Source organism: Alligator sinensis, unplaced genomic scaffold (genome assembly GCF_000455745.1).
Source record: "Alligator sinensis unplaced genomic scaffold, ASM45574v1 scaffold85_1, whole genome shotgun sequence".
Lineage (NCBI taxonomy): Eukaryota > Metazoa > Chordata > Crocodylia > Alligatoridae > Alligator > Alligator sinensis.
In genome coordinates this window covers 1,294,647-1,313,196 of record NW_005841891.1, presented here as the reverse complement: position 1 = coordinate 1,313,196, position 18,550 = coordinate 1,294,647, and the positions used below count along the sequence as shown (strand labels likewise).

The 18,550-nt window shown below is 44.5% G+C and overlaps 1 long non-coding RNA gene across 3 annotated transcripts in view; it reads left to right on the top strand.

Annotated features, from left to right (window-relative positions):
* LOC102382542 overlaps positions 1–18,514 on the top strand; it is a 51,508-nt gene extending 32,994 nt beyond the window's left edge. For all 3 annotated transcript variants that reach the window (XR_001357554.2, XR_001357553.2, XR_001357552.2), the window contains 2 exons: positions 2,228–2,393; positions 16,885–18,514. This is a non-coding gene — a long non-coding RNA (uncharacterized LOC102382542). The remainder of the gene's footprint in view (positions 1–2,227; positions 2,394–16,884) is intronic.
* Positions 18,515–18,550: the final 36 nt, after the last annotated feature.

The following is an 18,550-nucleotide window of genomic DNA, read 5'->3' as shown; positions in this document are numbered from 1 at the left end:
AGGTGTTCAAAAGGAGATAAGCAAGCACCAGGCTGGGGTTACTTGACCCCAGCGCTCTTTCCTGCCCAGGGCAGGGGGTTGGACTCTATGATCTAATAGGTTCCTTCTGACCCTAAAATCTATTAAATCTATGATGCAGAGAAGGCTGAAGTATTTACTGCCTTTTTTGTTTCAGTCTTCACACATAGGGGCAGCTACCAGGTATAGTTTCAGGACCTGCTCATGATGCATCTGTGGATGCATGACAAGGTGCAGTTAGCCTTCCTGACCGCGTCCTCACATTGGCAGCCCATGTTCCTCTCAGAATCAATAATGACTCCAAGATCCTTTTCTGCCTCTGTGCTGATGAGAGGGGAGTTCCCCAGCCTGTAGGTATGCTGCTGCTGATTCCTCCCTAGGTGTAGTACCCTGCACTTGTCATTGCTGAAACCCATCCTGTTCTCATCTGCCCACCCCTGTGACCTGTCCAGATCCAATTGCAGCCTGTCCCTCCCCTCTAGCGTGCCCACTTCTCCCCACATCTTAGTGTCATCTGCGAATTTGACCAAGGTGCTTTTCACCCCCTCGTCTTTCAACTAAGGCTGGCCTTCACCAGAATGAATTCAGTGACCTGGATCAGTGGATCTACTGCTGTGGCTGTTTGGTTGTTACAATCAGCGATCCTTCCAATGCTGCTCGGCTTGTGTCTTGGTGAGGTAATTTTGAAAAAGACAGTTTGATTTCAGAGGAAGGGCCAGTGTGGAAGGAAATTCCTCAACCATGCATCTTCTTTTAATTTTAAAAGTATTTTGTCTTCAAGTTAAAAAAATTAGCAGTGCCTGTGGTGTACTTGTTTGGGGATGAGAAATTTCTAGGCATAAAGGCCAACATTTTCAAATCTGGGTATCTAAAGCTGAGGTACTGAGAAAAAGAACTTGTAAGAGGCTGAACCTTTTTCTGTGGCTCCCATGAATGTCAAACAGGTACAAAGCACAGTTGGCAGCAAAGACAGGGAAGGAGTCAAACAGCCTAAAGTAATGGCAGAACAGTATAGGGATTACACAAGGCAAAAACAGACAGTGCTAATGTCTATGAAATAAAGCAGATCAGCTATAGCAGGATGCACTGTAAGAAAGAGGACGGTAAGCAGGATACATCCTGCCACACATCTGATCCAAATTATTGGGTGAAACTCACACTACCAGTTATCCTCAACTGGCCAGGTATCAACACTTCAGTGTCTGTTGCAGAAGCATAGGAGCCAGGACTGTGCCCTCCTGCATCTGCACCTTCCCTGTTGCAGCTCCAGCCCTAGCAGCAGAAAGGGCAGATCAGCAGCAGCAGTGCAGGAGGAGTGGCCAGAGGCTCGCTGCTGCTGGGGGAGATGTCACCTAATTTTGCCAATGACTTGCCTGTCAAGTGGCCAAGAAACCATCAGATTTCAGTGCCAACATAGCGGGTAATATCTCCTGCAGCAGCAGGGAACCTCTAGCTGTGCCTCCTGACCACATTCCAGTGCCACATCTCTGACCCCCCGCACTGCTGGAACCAGAGCTGCTGCAAGGAAAGTGCAGGGCGCAGGTGGGAGTAGAGGATGGGGGGTGAGGTGCTCTCTAGCTCCATTCTAATGCCCCTTCCCTCCCTTAGTTGGCACCTGGGGCCCATGCCCCACTCATCCACCCACCCATCCATCATTACATGCTCAGCCCGATGTGTGCTGCATCTCTTGCTCCCAGCAGCGTAAGCAAAGACTGAGTTTAGCATTCGTGGCGCTATCTCACAAGTTTTATTCAGATTATTGTAATCAATATTATTTATTTTGCATTTGTAATTTGGACAAGTAATTTTATTAGCTGTCCCATGGCAAGAGGAATAATGCTTTTAGGTCTTTAGGAAAAAGGATTATTTTAACAAGTGACTTGAAACAGAGGGGCTGCACTGCTAACACAATATCTGCTGCCATTCATAGCTCATCTTACTCCCACCTGGTTTTAGTTCATCCAGTACAGCCTTGGTAGTAGCAAGGGGTGGCACAGAGTTAATGCACTAGCCTGTTACCACTAGCAATGTCAGCTCCAATCTGCCTGAGGTCTCACATGGAAATGAGCGTGGTTGTCCCAGTTGATTCCTTAGGGGAGATCTGGCAGCTAATTTTCATGAAATCTTTTATTTTGCATTATGAAAAAAGCTGTGTAAACTCCTTTGGTGGAGGAGATTCTGCTGAAATTCTCTTTGTTTTTCTTAACAGGGCATTCTTATTGCTCTAGGTTCTGTCTCGGGGAGATGCATTCCCATCCCCAACTTTTTCAAACACGAGTGAGAGTGGATCAGAAACCTGTGAGGTGAACAAAGAGCCAAGTTAGAAGGAAAAGGTCAGCAGCACAAACACATCATATTGCAACAAAACAACCCAGGTGAGAAAAGATTAAGCTATATAAATATTTAACGAGCTATAATTAGGGCTAACGTGGCCCAGGTCCCAAGGTTCATTATTAAACACCCACACAGTCGAAAAGTAACTAATTGTGACCTTTGAAAATTCTCTTCTTTGCTTGCGTTTTTGACTGAGCATTTTTCACCCTCAATGATATTTGCGGACACCACGGATGAAATTCTGGTCCTGCTGCAGTCAGTGGGATTTGGCCACTGATTTCAGTAGGTCCAGGATTTCACTTAATGTGTTTTCTGAACAAATAGGTGTTGGGTAGCACTAAAGGGCTTGATGGTGACTCTTGCCAGTGTGTGTATTCTGGGGTGGAAAGGGCTCACACAGGCTTCATTGGGTGGAGAGATGGAAGCTGCTGGTACAACAGTGTTGCAGCTGCCCCCATGCCCTGTGTTCACATTTAATTAGTGTGCAGCTTAGAGGGCTTCACAGCTGTCAGATGCCCAGGTCTTACAGCTGCTAACCACCCACTTCTACCTCTGACTAGCCAGGGGACTATACCCCAGCTTACCAACTCCAGCAAGGCCATGGCACACACACGTTTGTCACTTTCAGGCTCTGTTACTGTAACTTATCTCAAGGAATGAAACTTCATAATCTATAAAAGCTCCACTTGGTACAAAGCACAGCATCCTCTCTGCTTAGCAACGAAGGTTTCCATGAACACATCACGCCACTGTTCCATTCTCTGCGCTGGCGCACCATTCAGTACTGAATCCAATTCAAGGTCTCTGTCCTAATAAGTCACAGCCATACATGGAGCTGGCCCCAGCTCCCTTTATGCAGCCATGACCTTCTCCCACGGCTACATTCTCCTGTCACAATCGTGCTGTGGGCCAGTGAGGGAGGTTTGTGAGGTCTGGAGGGAATTTTTTTTCATGGGACAGGACTGCAGAATTCATTCCCCTAAGAAATGAAAATAGCCACATCAAAACTGGGAAAAATAGCTAGCCAGCAAACAAAAAATCCCAACCCCAGAATCAGACTGAGCTATGAGGAGGTACATGAACCTCTCTAGGACTCATGGAATTATACCCTTCAGTAGAGTGGGTTGGGAATTTTCCAGTAAAGTGGGAATTTACTAGTTGAGATTGGGAAAGGGTTTTTGAGGGGGTCAAGGATGCAATTTCTGGTGAAAAATGAAGGGACTGGGAGGAGGAGGAAATAAGAGACAGACAGACAAATTCCAGGATGGATGGATCCCAGAATAGACCATAGCCTGGGTTGTTAGGGTACTGAACTAGGATGTGGGAGTTTGCAGTTTGAGGCCTAGTTCTACCTCATAAGCATTTAAAAAGGTTTCCAGAGGAGAGAGGAGGAACTGTTTGCTGCCCAGCTCAAATTTACAGCTATTTTCATTGGGTCTTAATCTTGCAATCTCTACTCAGGCAAAACTCCCACAGCACTGACTTTAGTAGGAGTGCAGATTGCAGGATCAGGTCCATAGTGTTTTGGAAAAGATGAATAATAATCAGTATGTGCAGAAATACTGCAGTTTGCAACTCAAAGAACACTTTAAATCTGCTTAGCAATTAGTAACGCCCACAGTAGCACACTGTGTAAAGCTGCAGTATGAGACAAATCCACTTATCCATTAACTGTGGTTCCAGAATCTGTCTAATGCCAACTTGCAATCAAGAAAAGGGGGGGAGAAAACAATATTTGGGTTAATATAAAAGAAAAGAGGTTCCTTTAGATGGAAGATGCTGCTTTATCCCTTTTAATCTTATTTTCACAGCTATTACTACCCGGATGGGCCTTAACCCCAGTCATTGCTTTGCTGTCTCTGCTGACAGTTGTGCTTCCTCTTAGATCTAAATGTCTTTCAATACTGACAACTTTCTTTCACCAGATGCATTAGTGCCTGTGAAAGCCAGCACAAATCTCATGAAGATGGTATTTGGTGAATTATGTTATTTTTCTAAAGTAAAAATCTCAATGCCTCTTTGATGAGCTGATGTCTTTCTGTCCCTGCCAGCCTTTCAGCATTCTATTAGTCACATATTGCTTATTAATGTGAGACCAGTTTGATCAGTTAGTTAACATTTTATGTAGCCTCTGCTTGAAAAACAAACCCCTTGGTTGTGCAAAATTGCCATTGATTGTTCCATTCTGCCATTCATGGATCATATAAAACCCCTTTCAAGGGCCTTTTACTTTTGTATCCCCCCATGAATCTTTTTACTGCCTGCTGATCTGCTAGAGACCAGAACAGTTCCAAGTGCCATACTCTATTGTTTTATTAGTACTTATTTAGAATTAACAATAGGCTCTGTGCTGTTTAAGACACAAAGAAAAAAAGGCTGTGGGCCAGTGTGTCAGCTGGCGTAAACAGGCTTAACTCCACTAAAATTAATCAAGCTCTTTGGATTTGCAGCAGCTGAGGAGTTGGCCCAAACTGTGCTGATGAGCTTGCACTCTACAGAAGGCAAATGTAGCTGGGGGAGGGGAAGAAACAGGGAGTCACTGGATATGTTTAGTAATTATTGTAATGAATGTACATTTCTGGGGTCGCAAGCTGGGGTGAGCATTGGAGAAAGGTCTGAGTAAAGGAAAGGTACTGGTTTTGCCAGCTAGGAGTGGGGAGGTGCACCAAGCAAAGGGCTCAAACATAGGAAAGGACCTGAGCTACCATGGAACTAGCTGAAAGTAGCAAAAGGAGACCTGGCAGTGTATTGTGTCCAATAGACAGATCAATAGGAGATGAGCATCTCATAGCACTGAGACAGGCAAGCAAGACAAAGATCCCTGGGGACCTGCCCTGAAAATTAGTATTTACCAGTACCTAATCCCTGCCCCTTAAGTGTAATTTTCAATCTGTTCTGTCACCTGCCCTTGTTTCTATTCAAGGTTCTTGTTAAAAAGAAAGGAGCAAGTGAGAGGCAGCTATTTGAGGATGACTAGTGAAGGGGTTGAGACATGGCTCAGTGACACTTGTAAGGTATGAGATCTTTCCAATGACCAGAACTAAAAACACAGGGCCAGGCCATGTTTGAGGGCCCTTCATGAGGGTGGAGGGTAAGAAATGTTTTCCTCCAGTCTGCACAGAGCAAATGGAACTGCTACTGCAGCCTCTTTGATCTGTCCTCCTCCGAGTGGGTGATCCACTGCAGGGATTGCTGGACCAATCTGAACAATCACTGATGTCCTTGCATAGTCCCCGTCCTTCCCCACCCCAACCCCAAATTCTCCTACATAATGGGACATGATAGCTTTCTCCCCTCTGCTCCCCCATCAATTTATTGTTGAAAAGATACAAGGCAGTCACAAATGGATTGGTGAAGGAACCACACAAAAGTCTGAGCTGTAATCTGAGATGACAACAGGCAGTTTACAAATTAATTCTTTAGCAGTGGCTTGTCCAAAGTGACTCAAGTTCTGAAGTTGGCACCTGAATAGAACAAGCTGCTCAGAGCAGCTTTTTACAGAGAGTATGAAAGGACCTCTGACATGCTGGAAATAGAAGTACAATTTGAAACACTGAAAGAGGGAGGACTGTAAGCTATCTTGAAACATCTACATGAATAGCACAATGACATTTAAGCCTGACAAGGCGAGTGAAGAGATCAAGTTGATTGGGGAATTAGACAAAAGTGCCAGCATCTCAGTGTAAGTTTTTGTCTCACTCCTGAAGGTGTTCAAAAACCTTGAATAGGGGAGAAAAGAGGGGAAAGACAAATTTCACAGTAAACAGAGAACCCCCTAAAGATTTTGAAACAAAGATCAAAGACTCACAGAAGGAGAGATTCAAAGCTGGGGGTGGCATGGAAATGAGAGGATATACATCTGCTTGGATTGGGGAATCCAGGTTATACGAAAGCAGAAGAACTGGATGAATACAAATCAAAAGTGGAAAGAGAATGCTTAGAAGGCTTCACAGGACAATAGAGGATGGGCCTTCTCTTACTGACATTATGACAAATATCATAGTCCCAAATTTTGGTTATGGGGTGGTGGAGAGAAAATCATAAATGTATAAAATGTAATGCAACTAGAATCAGTGTCCAGGCAACATTTTAAAGTTTGGAAGAATTTACCTACAGTACTGGAAACTCAAACACAGTGATGTTTGTGCTAATGCACGAGAACAGGAAACCAACTCTGACTGCAAATAGAAAGTGAAATTTAGTCTGCTTTCTCTGTACAAGGTGAGAGAAGTATGAAAACTACACAGGCTATGGACTGAAATAGGACATGAGGCATATAAGCAAGTTAAACTTTTAAACTTTTCCATCTTAATTTCAGGGATTATGAAACTTTGCATTGAAATTTGATCGGAGTCCCTGGACCAATATCTCTACTCTTCCGAAAAGTGTCACAGGGGCATTGATGATCCCAACCTATCAGTTTCTTGACTTGATCTCTCCTTTACCTTTCTCTAGCTACAGTGTCCTTTAGCACTGTGTCAGCTCCTGTGCTGAACTGGAGAGAAGTACACACCAAATGAATTAAGAATAGCATTTCCTGTGGCGCACTTGCATTTTCCTTGAAGGTCTCCCATCCATGCCATGAGGAATCCTTATCAAGCTAATCTTAGAACAGCTAACAAGATCACAGCACACAGTGAAAATCAATTGAAATCAGTCTTCTGTAAAAGAAAACACCAGCTCATTAACCTCTGTAACCCTGGCCTTGGTCAGGTGGCAGAAGCCTGGAAATAGAAGTTAATACCCCTATTGTATGACACGGGTCAATGTGCAGTCACTCCAATGGTTACATTTGCTTATTGAAGTAGTTAGTCTGACCCTGTGCTTTTAGCACTGGTAATTTGCAAGATACACCTGGCTACTGTCACTGATCCAAGGCTGCGTATAACAAACATATTGTGTTTTATTGTTATATGTTGTGAAGGCCTTAGTCAAGAATCAGACCCCTCTAGTGCTTGGCACTTAGGACCCTTATAATAAAAAGACAGCCCCTACCCCCAAATGTTATTTTCAATGTATTTTCACTTGACCCACATTTTTGTGGCAGATTCCTTAAAAAAGAAACAAAATGGGAGACAGCTGTTTGATGAGTAGTGAGGGGTTTGGAGTATAAACAGCAGTCTTAGCTGAGAAGGATTAATGAACAGAATGCAAGTGAGGTGGCCAGAGGTGTTAAATAAATGTAGTCCATCAGAGTGTTGCCAAAATAACAGAATTAATCACATTGCTATCATCACCACATGTGTGCAATGAATAGTGTTAACCAGCACTGAATGGAAGCGTATTAGCTCCAGGAGAATTATTCATGCGTAGCAGGTGTTTTCCCAATCCTCATCTGTGGAAGGAGCGATTGCAAACAGTAATTGGTGTCCAGTCTAACTCTAGCCAGGAGCTATAGTCCCTGCTGGACTGAATTAATCTTCCAAATTGCCATGCTGGTCTACAGCACATTTTTCAACATGATGATCTTCTACTTATTATTATTTTCTGTACTCAGTGAGTTATCTAGATTAATAGCAGCCTTAGTAGGAGATATAAAGAACATGAGGGAGAGCTGGTAACTCATTGAACTATCTCCTATTCACCTCACAGTGAGCTGAAATATTATGATGTACTATTTATTTAACCTTAGCCCTGTTTCTGTCACTGTACATTAAGGAACTACAGGAGGATAACAGCAAAATAAGCCCCAGATACTGTTCCTCAAGTACCTGCTAGAAAAAGCCAAGTGAAAAATCTTGCTTTAAATAACAGAGGGCTTTCCTTTCATATATGTAAGAAATGCTGATTTCATTTGTCCCCCACAAATGCAACCTAATCATAGCCTAAGACCTTGTTAAGCACTCTTGATCCTAAGAAATTAAGTTCCCTATGCTCCCACTGACTACACAAGAAATCCTGAGCACATTGTGGGATCAGGCCTATACATACTGATGTTCTTCCTGCTATTTAAGTAAACAATGTATTTCCTGTAGACTCCAGTGGGAGTGGGATTGGACACAGTCAGTAGCCGTGCCCTATTGGGCATAAATCTGTAAGGTGCTGAGCACTCAGGCTATGATGTAGCCAGCATGTAAGCATATGCTTAAATCTACACATGTGAAAAGTCACATTTACATCAGTGGAATCCTTCACATGCCTAACTCCTAAGCATGCACTTAATTTCTTCACTAGATTAGAGCGGGCTCAAAGATGGATCACTTTACACAACCAAATCAGTAGATCCCAAATAGACTCCCAATGAAGTCAATGAAAATGCTCCCTCTCATTGACTTCAGTGGGATGTGAAAACGCATCTTAAATCTTTACTGCTAATCTAGGACCTGCATAGCACCTTCTCCTCCCAAAGCCACTGTCATCATAGTGTCTTGATTATTCCAGATAGAGGGGGGACCAAATTAGCTTCCCAGCAGGGGTTCTTACAGTCCTAGCAGTTCTATGATAAACAGGCCTACACAAGACATTAACTGCGTAGTAACTTGTCACTAGTGCACAGTAGCGCTGCATGGCATGAAGAGTGTTATGATGCTACTGCACAGTCATAACAAGGTACTGCACAGTAGTAATGAGCTACTGCACAGTAAGCATCACCAAGAAGCCGTTTTGGGACACTACTGCACAGTAATACTGGTTACTGAGCAATCATTTAGTACTTGTGTATGCAAGTACTAAATGACTGCACAGTAACAACTGCGCAGTCAGCATCTCGTGTAGATGTGGCCACAGTGTATAAGAATGTGCTGGCTAAAATGGTGTTTTTTCTAGCATGAAGTCCAGCTGTTAGGCTATGACTGTGGTGGAACATCTGCACATCTGCGATCAGTTCCACAGCCTGATGCAATTAAAACATGCTGTTGCTACTTAACACTGAAAATGTTTCTGTTATTATGTCTCTTTACAGCCTAAACATAATTTTATTGAGCATTACAGAAAGCAGAAATAAGGGCTTTCAAATGAAGATTGACAGGATATATGGATACATTTTCAGTGACCAGGACCACACATTAATTTGACTTTGCCATAAATTACATGCAGAATAGATCCCTGGCATAAACTCAGAGAATTATGACTTATTTAATTTGGTTCTAAATACTGTATGGCTGAAAATCAGAGTTCACTGGAGCCATTTACACTAAGTCTGAATTTGGCTTTCCTGGACACCTCTGCTCAGTATGCAACTTGCACTGATTCTAGTAGTGCTGCACCAGGGCTGAATTTGGCCCTACATCTGTTTCTAATCATTCCGTTTGTTGTAAGACGTCTGGCCCTGATTCTGTCATGTGCAGCACAAGGGTGGACATCTGTGCCCATGTAAAGCCCCACCATCATCTACCTGCTAGCTGTAAATGCAGGACAGGGTCAGCTCTTCTGTACACTTCCTGTACAGCAACTATTTTGTGCGGCCAAAATGTTTCTTCTAATCTCCAGAATGTTGCCACAACCATGGAAATGTTTAATTTACTTTGAGCTCCCTCTTGTGGATCTTATCAAACAGTTAAATTATTGTTGTGCCATTTTGCTGAAGTGTACACTAGTGATGCAACTCTTGTCTTCCCACCCATTACCATTAGGGCCCGAGCCAGAGCTCCATAATGTTAACACGAGTCAAATGACCCTTCTCTGACCCTTAGTGACCCTTCTCTGTTCATCTTCTTTGCTTGTCCAGTCAAAAAGCCTGTGGTTCCTCTCCGGTTCCTTTATCTGAGCTTTCAAAGACTGAAGTGCTTTCCTTTTGGGAAAGGGGATCACCTTTAAATACAGACTCTTCTGCCCTATTTCTTTGGACACCTTTATCTCACTAACCATGCCTTAGCATCATTATTGATTTACCTTCTCCTATTCTGCTTTTCCCGTCTCTTCTGTAGCTCAATCTGCCCATCCATTTGCCGAAAGCCATTGTCTCTACTGCACCTCTGCTTCAGTCTTCACCTCTTTATTATCTTCTTGCTTTGCCTTTCGGAGCTCTTTTTTTCTCTGGCCTCCCCAAGTACAAGAACAGGCAGGAACACATCAGAATAAACTCACAAAAATATAAAGGACAGAGATTCAGGAATACCACTAGGGGCACATTTTTCACAGAACTACCACTCCCTCTCTGACCTTAAATTTCTCATGCTCAAAGGAAATTTACAAAATATCTCCAGAAGATGGGTCTGGGAAAATAAATCCATAACTCTACTAGATAATAAAAAGCATGGACTTAATACAGACACTGGATTTATGGCTCATTACTACCTAACAAATACTGATCTCCCTGCAATTCACAGGTCACATCTACACAAGACAGTTTACTGTGAAGAAGACTAATTTAATGCACAGTAAAGCATCGCTATCTACATATGCATGGCAATTAGGGTGCAGTAAACTAATTCACTGTGCTGCTGGATAGTGGTATCTATCAGTGCAGTAAATTAGTCTACTTCACCTTAATTGCCACACACATGTTTAGGATGATGCAGGGATTCGTTTAGTCTGGCTCAAATTGAACCAGAGTATATTCAGTCGCATTAATTGCACATGTAGACATGCCCAATGGTAATAAATAGGTAATAATTATAAAGGGTTTCACTCTGCCACTAACTAGATTTTACTTTTGACTGCATGTCTTTCTTTTGTCTTATAATTGTCTTATGATACACATTATAAGACAATCATAAGACAAAAGAAAGAAGTGTCATCCATATGGGCACCAATGATACTGCCAGGGGAGACCCTGAGCATGTCAAAAGTGACTACAGGGCTCTGGGTACAAGGGTGAGAGGGTCTGGGGCTCAGGTTGTGTTCTCGTCGATCCTTCTGGTCAAAGGAAAGGGCCTGGAAAAAAGCAGGTGCATCCTGCAGATCAACACCTGACTGCACAGGTGGTGGTATCAGCAGGGCTTTGGCTTGTTCGACCATGGGATTTTCTTCAAAGAAGAAGGATTGCTGGGAAAAGATGGGATCCACCTAATGAAGAGAGGGAAGGATCCACCTGATGAAGAGAGGGAAGAGCATCTTTGCAGACAGACTTGCTAACCTAGTGAGGAGGGCTTTAAACTAGGTTCACCGGAGGATGGAGACCAAAGCCCTGAGGTAAGTAGGAAAGCGGGAGACCTGGAGGGAGAGCAAGCAGGAGGGGGCAACAGGGAAGGTCCTCTCATGCTTCCTGAGAAACTAAGGCAATCAACTAGTTACCTCCAGTACACCAACGCACGGAGCCTGGGAAACAAGCAGGAAGAAGCGGAAGTCCTCGCACAGTCACAGAGTTATGACGTGATTGGAATAACAGAGACTCGGTGGGAGCTCAATTGACTGGAGTACTGTCATGGATGGGTACAAACAGTTCAGGAAGGACAGGCAGGGGAGAGGAGGAGTAGGAGTTGGACTATATGATTGGTCAGAGCTCCACTATGAAGCTGGAGATAGGCCTGTTGAGAATCTCTGGGTTAGGGTCAGAGGGAAGACCAACAAGTGTGATGTCATGGTGGGGGTCTGCTGTAGACCACCAGACCAGGGAGAAGTGGTGGATGAGGCTTTCTTCAAACACCTAGTGGAATTTCCCAAATGCAGGCCCAGGTTTTCATGGGGGATTTCAATCACCCTGACATCTGCTAGGAGGGCAAGACAGCAGTGCACGGGCAATCCAGAAAGTTTTTGGAGAGTGTTGGGGACAACTTCCTGGTGCAAGTGTTAGACTGGCCAACTAGGGGCTGTGCTCTTCTTGACCTGCTGCTCACAATCAGGGAAGATCTGGTGGGGAATGTAGTATATATAGTGGTTGGCAACTTGGACAGCAGTGACCATGAGTTGATTAGGTTCAGGATCCTAAGGAAAGGAAGGAAGGATGGAGAGAAGCAGAGTAAGAGCCCTGGACTTCAGAAAAGCAGACATCAACTCACTCAGGGAAGTCATGGGCAGGATCCCCTGGAAAGCCAGTCTGAGTGGGAGAGGAGTCCAGGAGAGCTGGCAGTACTTTAAAGAAGCCTTCTGAGGGCACAGGAACAAACCATCCCGATGCTCAGGAAAACTAGCAAGTATGGCAGAAGACCAGCTTGGCTTAGCAGGGAACTCTTCAGTAAACTAAATCACAGAAAGGAAGCTTATAAGAAGTAGAAACATGGACAAATAATTAGGGAAAAATAGAAGAGCATTGCTTGGGCATGCAGGGATGAAATCAAGAAGGCCAAAGCACAATTGCAGTTGCAGCTAACAAGGGATGTGAAGGGTAACAAGAAGGATTTCTACAAGCATGTCTGTAGCAAGAGGAGGATCAGGGAAAGTGTGGGTCCGTTACTAAGTGGGGGAGGCAGCCTTGTGACAGAGGATGCAGAAAAGTTTGAAGTGCTCAATGCCTTTTTTGTCTCAGTCTTCATGGATAAGGACAGCTCCCAGACTACTGAACCAGGCAGCACAGTTTGGGGAGGAGGTGAGCAGCCAACAGTGGTGAAAGAACAAGTTAGAGACTACTTCGAAAAGCTGGATGTGTACAAGTTCATGGGGCCAGATGGGATGCATCTGAGGGTGCTGAGGGAGTTGGCTAATGAGATTACAGAGCCACTGGTCATCCTCTTTGAAAACTCATGGTGATCAGGAGAGGTCCTGGATGATTGGAAAAGGGCAAACATAGTGCCCATATTTAAGAAAGGGAAGAAGGAAGATCCAGGGAACTACAGACTAGTCAGCCTCACCTCCATCCCTGAAAAAATCATGGAGCAGATCCTCAAGGAATGCATTCCTAAGCACCTGGAGGAGAAAAAGGAACAGTCAGCATGGATTCACCAGGGGCAAGTCATGAATGACCAACCTGATTGCTTTTCATGACAAAGTGATTGGCTCTGTGGATGTGGGGAGACAGGTGGATGTTGTATACCTTGATTTTAGCAAGGCTTTTGATACAGTCTCCCACAACATTCACACAGGCCAGCTAAGGAAGTCTGGGCTGGATGAATGGACTGTACAGTGGATAGAAAACTGGCTGGAGCATTGGGCTCAGATAGTAGTCAGTGGATTGATGGCTAATTGGCAGCCAGTATCAAGTGGAGTGCCCCAGGGGTTGATCCTGGGGGCAGTTTTGTTCAATGTCTTCATCAGCGATCTAGAAGATGACATAGAGTCAGCAAGATTGCAGCTGATACCAAGCTGTGCAGAGTAGTAGATACAGTGGAGAGCACTGCTAGGATTCAGAGTGACCTATAAAAATTGGAGGACTGGGCCAAAAGGAATCTTATGAGGTTCAACAAGGACAAGTACAAAGTCCTGCATTTAGGACTGAACAATCCCACACGTCAGTACAGGCTGGGCTCTGATTTGTTGCCCTGTGGGGTCAGGCCAACTCTCAGGATCCCAATATTGCACTGTTAGACAGGAAGGTGTGACACAATTGCACATATACAAACACACAAATCAATTAGGTGCATACACACACATACACACACACACTACCAGCTCAGGTACATACACATCCAAACCAGCCTAGGCACATGCATGCCTAGCACCAAGTCAAGCACATACACACTACACATTAAAAATTAGTCAAAAATCAATTGTCAATACCTGCATACTCAGTACACATACACTGATCACTAATTCGTATATCATGCACACAATTATATATATATATATATATATACACACACACACACACACACACTCACCAGTTCACACACATACAACCCACCTACACATAGGTAAGTTCCTAATGTGGATGGCACGGTATATATGTGTGTGCTTGGGGTACCTGGGATACTTGGGGGAAGGTTAAGGTGAGAGAGAGTGAGTTAAAGTGTAGAGAGTGAAAGTTGCCAGAACTAAAATTAGAACCAGTGGACTAGAGCAAAGCTGGCTGAGGAACTGAGGCTTGGGATTACTTAAAGTAGATTGGGGCTGGAAACTGAGGCAGGCAATTGAGATATTGGGGGTGGGGGGCCAGGGCAGATAAGTGGTGGCAAGGAGGAGGCAGCCAGGAAAGAGAGAGAGAGAAAGAGGCAGATACCTGGGAGCTTGGGGCTAGAAACAATATTAAACAGACACACTACACAGCCCCATGAAGTTATTGGTTCACACACACACACACACACACACACACACACTGGGAGCAGCAGAAAGAGACTCAGTGGAAGGGCTGGAGTCCAGGTGGGGAAGAGAAGCGGAGTCCAAGTCTTTGGTTGAAGAGGGGGTGGGGGTGATAGCTACCTATCCAGGCTGGGAAGGTTTCCTTGTCCAGCAGGTGTTGTCCAGAGGGGGGTCACCAGCAGGGCCTCTGGATGGATAGGTGGTGTGGCATGGTGCTGGTCCAGATGGAGAGGGTGTCCCAAAGAGTCAGTCTTCACTACCCCTTTTTATGGGGCAGACTACCTCTGATCTCCTATGGGGATGACCTGTCCAGGCAAGGTCAGTCCTGTTACAGAGAGCTCCAGGTGTTCTTACTGAACATGTGCAGCCTGGCACAATAGTGGGTTGCCTCATCTTTTGTTTCTTGAATGCTGAGGGTGGTTCCAATGGCTGGGTCGTTGGTCCAGGTATTGGTGTTGATGGTTCGGTCATTCAGAGGGAGCTATTTTTAGACCTACTGCCATTGTCTCTCAAGCGCCCTCATTCATCCCCATTCATTCAGGAACCAAGTTACATAGGAGAGGTAGGTGTGAGTCATGGGTTACACAACCGGGCCTGGGGACAGGATGGAGACTTGACAAACACAATGGAAACTTGACATGACTTATGCTAACTTACATATGTAGGCCTAAATCATATAGTACCAGTAAAACAGTAATACAGACCAGTAAAAATCAATATAAACATAATAATTATACAATATAATATCCAATCCTAACTTTCTATGATTTTATTTGAACCATGAGGTCAAGCTCACTGGAGGTGAACATATGGATTCCCTGAACCTACATCTACCTATTTATTTAGGCCAACTTATTTCAATTCCATCTCATTTTCCCTGTGTGAGATGCTCGGAAAACTTTTTGACTGCACATGGAAAAGGAGCTGCGCAGTGTCTTACTGTATCACAGTCAGCTTGCTGTTCAGTCTGCTCAATGTGCTTCATTGAAAAACACTGAGGATCACTGAGAGACATTAAACCTTCACAGAAAAGGAGGCCATTTTACTGTTTTTCTGTTTTCCCCTTCCCGTTGACTAAGTTCACATTTTGGAGAGCAAAGAGCATATAATACTTCTGCTGTACCACACACTCTACCCAGAGCTCACGAAAAAGTTAATTGGTACAGTGGTATAAAGGGTACCAATGAAGTGGAAAACATGTTCTTTTCCATTCAGGCCACATGGTGTAAATGTCACTTGCTAAGAAAACTATCGACAATCAGACCTGACTCAAGTCGTTCGCAAACAAAAGGACAGTTCAGGGCACAGTCTTTCTGGAGTGACATCCCAAGTATGCCATTCAAATCAGTGGGCTTTCATAGGCAGGGTTGGATTTGCCCTTGTAATAGTGCAATGTATCTTAAGGAAAGTTCCTTTGTTTTGACTGTTTAAGACTTCTGAAGATTGGATGAGGCGTTAGTGGTCAGGCCAACTGGCTCTCCACCAATTTTGGTGTGAAAATGAGCTGTATTTAATATTAAAAAAAAATCTCCTGAGTAGATCTCATTCCTCAACTGTTTTAAGGACACTTCCTGAGAGGGAAACAAAAACAACAGAATCTAGTTCAGCTCTCATACACACGGTAAGATTTAGTTTGGGATGCAGAACAAGTCCATGTTTCAGCCAAAGCTGGGTCATGATTCAACAGGAGAGCTCCCTAGGGAAGGTATGTTTCTGAGACATTCCAGCTTTGCAAATCTGGCCACAATTGTGCTAAATTTTGCTACAAACTAGTTAAGGGCAATGAGAAACCATATTATGACAGGGGAAATCTGGTTCAAACAAATTCGTCCTCCAATACATTTAAATCAGCTGGCAGGAAAAGAAACTTGTTTCACTATCCCTCCTACCTGCATCTATCCAGCTCTGCCATCTCCCCGTATCTTCTGTGCACCCTTTTGGATGGCTTGCAACTTGAAGGCACTAGGACAGAGTAGTCTCTGAGCTTGAAGGGAACTGTATTTGCACCTAATTTCTGCATGAAAATGGTAGAAGTATTAAGGAGTCCCAGTGTCCTTGCATTTTTATCCACTCACATGAGGGCCAGTCAAAATCTGGGTGTTGGTATCTAATGTACAATTACATTGTTGTCTGCTATGAATTACAGAATAGGTGCTGTGAGGTGTGGTACTATTAGGTAAAAAAGAATAAAACAAACTGAAAATGTGTTAAACGCTTGTGTTGCCCAAGTGTCTTAAACTCGGTTCTTCCTTCCATCATCTCTCCATAATGTTTTCACCAGCTCTGCCTCAGCATTCAGGCTCATGTCACCAGTATCAGCTACTGTTTGGTTCAGCAGGGATGACACTAGCAAGTCAGAGGAGGGGTTTAATTTTAATTAATTTGGCCCAGGTTTCCAGCTAACAGGTAGGAGCCAGCTAGTAAGGCCACACTTACAAACTAAAGTCTAACTCCAGACTATGTGCTTTTCTGTCTCTTTAGCCCCACCAACTGCCGTGCTCTTTTAGAAGCTTCTCCCCTGTCATGCTCCTGTGTCGAGTCTAAGCTACAAGCCAAAGGGAACTCTACGCACACCACTACAGGCAGAATTTGAGGCACTGGTTGATGAACAGGGACACCAGTTACATCCTGGCTGCAGTCTCGGCTCCAACAAGAATCTGACAGTAACACCCGTACCCTAGGACTGTGGAGAGAAGGTTGTGCAAGGAGGGGTAGTAGGAGTGCTGTGTGGGGGGCAGCGTGAATTGGTCAAAAATAAATTGGAGTCCAAGGCCAGAGTCTAAGGCCTCCCATGTGACAGCTAAGAATCTGCCTAATCAAGTCAACTCTTCCTTTGTTCATTCCTGTGCCCTGACAACCTCAGTCCTTTTGAGAAGAGGAAGAACTGACAGCACCAGAAATAGCCACAATGGCCTGGATGGAGCTGGTGAAAGAAACAGCTCTGGCTCCTAAAGCCCAGAAAGCCCTGGTATGCCAGGATGCAAAGAGAAAAGCCAGCTCTGGGGACAGGGTTCCCTGTTAGCAGGTGTTGACACCTGAAGCCCAGCAGTGCCATCCATTCACCTGGCCTCTGAGCAGCAATTGAAACCTCTGACCAATGGCAGCTCCTTGGCAGCCTGGCTGCCCCTCTGCCACATAAGACAGCAGAGGGACGGAGGAGGCCCCCCATCAATAGTCTGATATCCAAACCAGGTAGGTCCCATGAATTTAAATCAGGAACATAAAGTTTGGGCAGACCTTCCATTCCTGGGGATGCAGAGGGCAGATGAGCTAGCTGTGGGCCAAATCCTGGATGGGTCCTGGTTCACATGGAACCAGACATCATAGGATACAGCTCATGGCATGATCAGAGTGTTTATGCTGAAGCACAGACAGCTTCAGCACAGACCATAACATGAGATGTAGATGGAAAGAGGTGGGTTAGGAGTCACAGGTGACTTCACAACCTCCTCCAGGGGACCACTAAATACCAGTTTAGATGGCTTAAGATTCTTCCTGAGGTAAGAGGGAACAAGAGAAAGGAGTAGGCAGCCCTGCAGGGCAGGAGAAGAGTTTTGTCTATACAGGAAAATGGGCCAAATAGCTTGGCAGACCAGCTCTTGTGTAGTCATTACTCTGCACTAGCTCCCTAAATGGGCATTCTCATTCTACATTAAAAGTGATTTTGCTTAATCCACTCCCAAAGTGAACTGAACTAATCTGCACAGAGGCACACTTGTGGAATCAGAGTGTCCACAGGGGGATGGAGTCCAGAAGACCTTCTGCCCTATAAAATTCATATCCTGGCTGATTTTGCAATAGGTACCCTGAATGGCCAGTTCGGGAAAACATTTAAGCTGAAAATCTCTGTTTGAGAAGGCAGTCCTGCCTTGTGTCTGAGCTCCTTCAGTGAAACAGTGCAGGCACATCTCTTTGGATATGGTTTTCCATATGCAGGAGGACTGCAAACTCTGAAGGGAGGTTCCCACTTCATGTATTTTTCATTGCTCTGGTGTTGCAAGGACTTGAAAGATCAAGCCAAGAGAAGAGGGTAGAGCATGACAGAAGCAATTGAGCTGGACTTGGAGAGGAGCAGCTGGCAGGCTGCCTTAAGAAATAACTGGAAAGGAACAAGAGGAAAGGCTGCAGAGTGCCAGAGGGCCTTAGA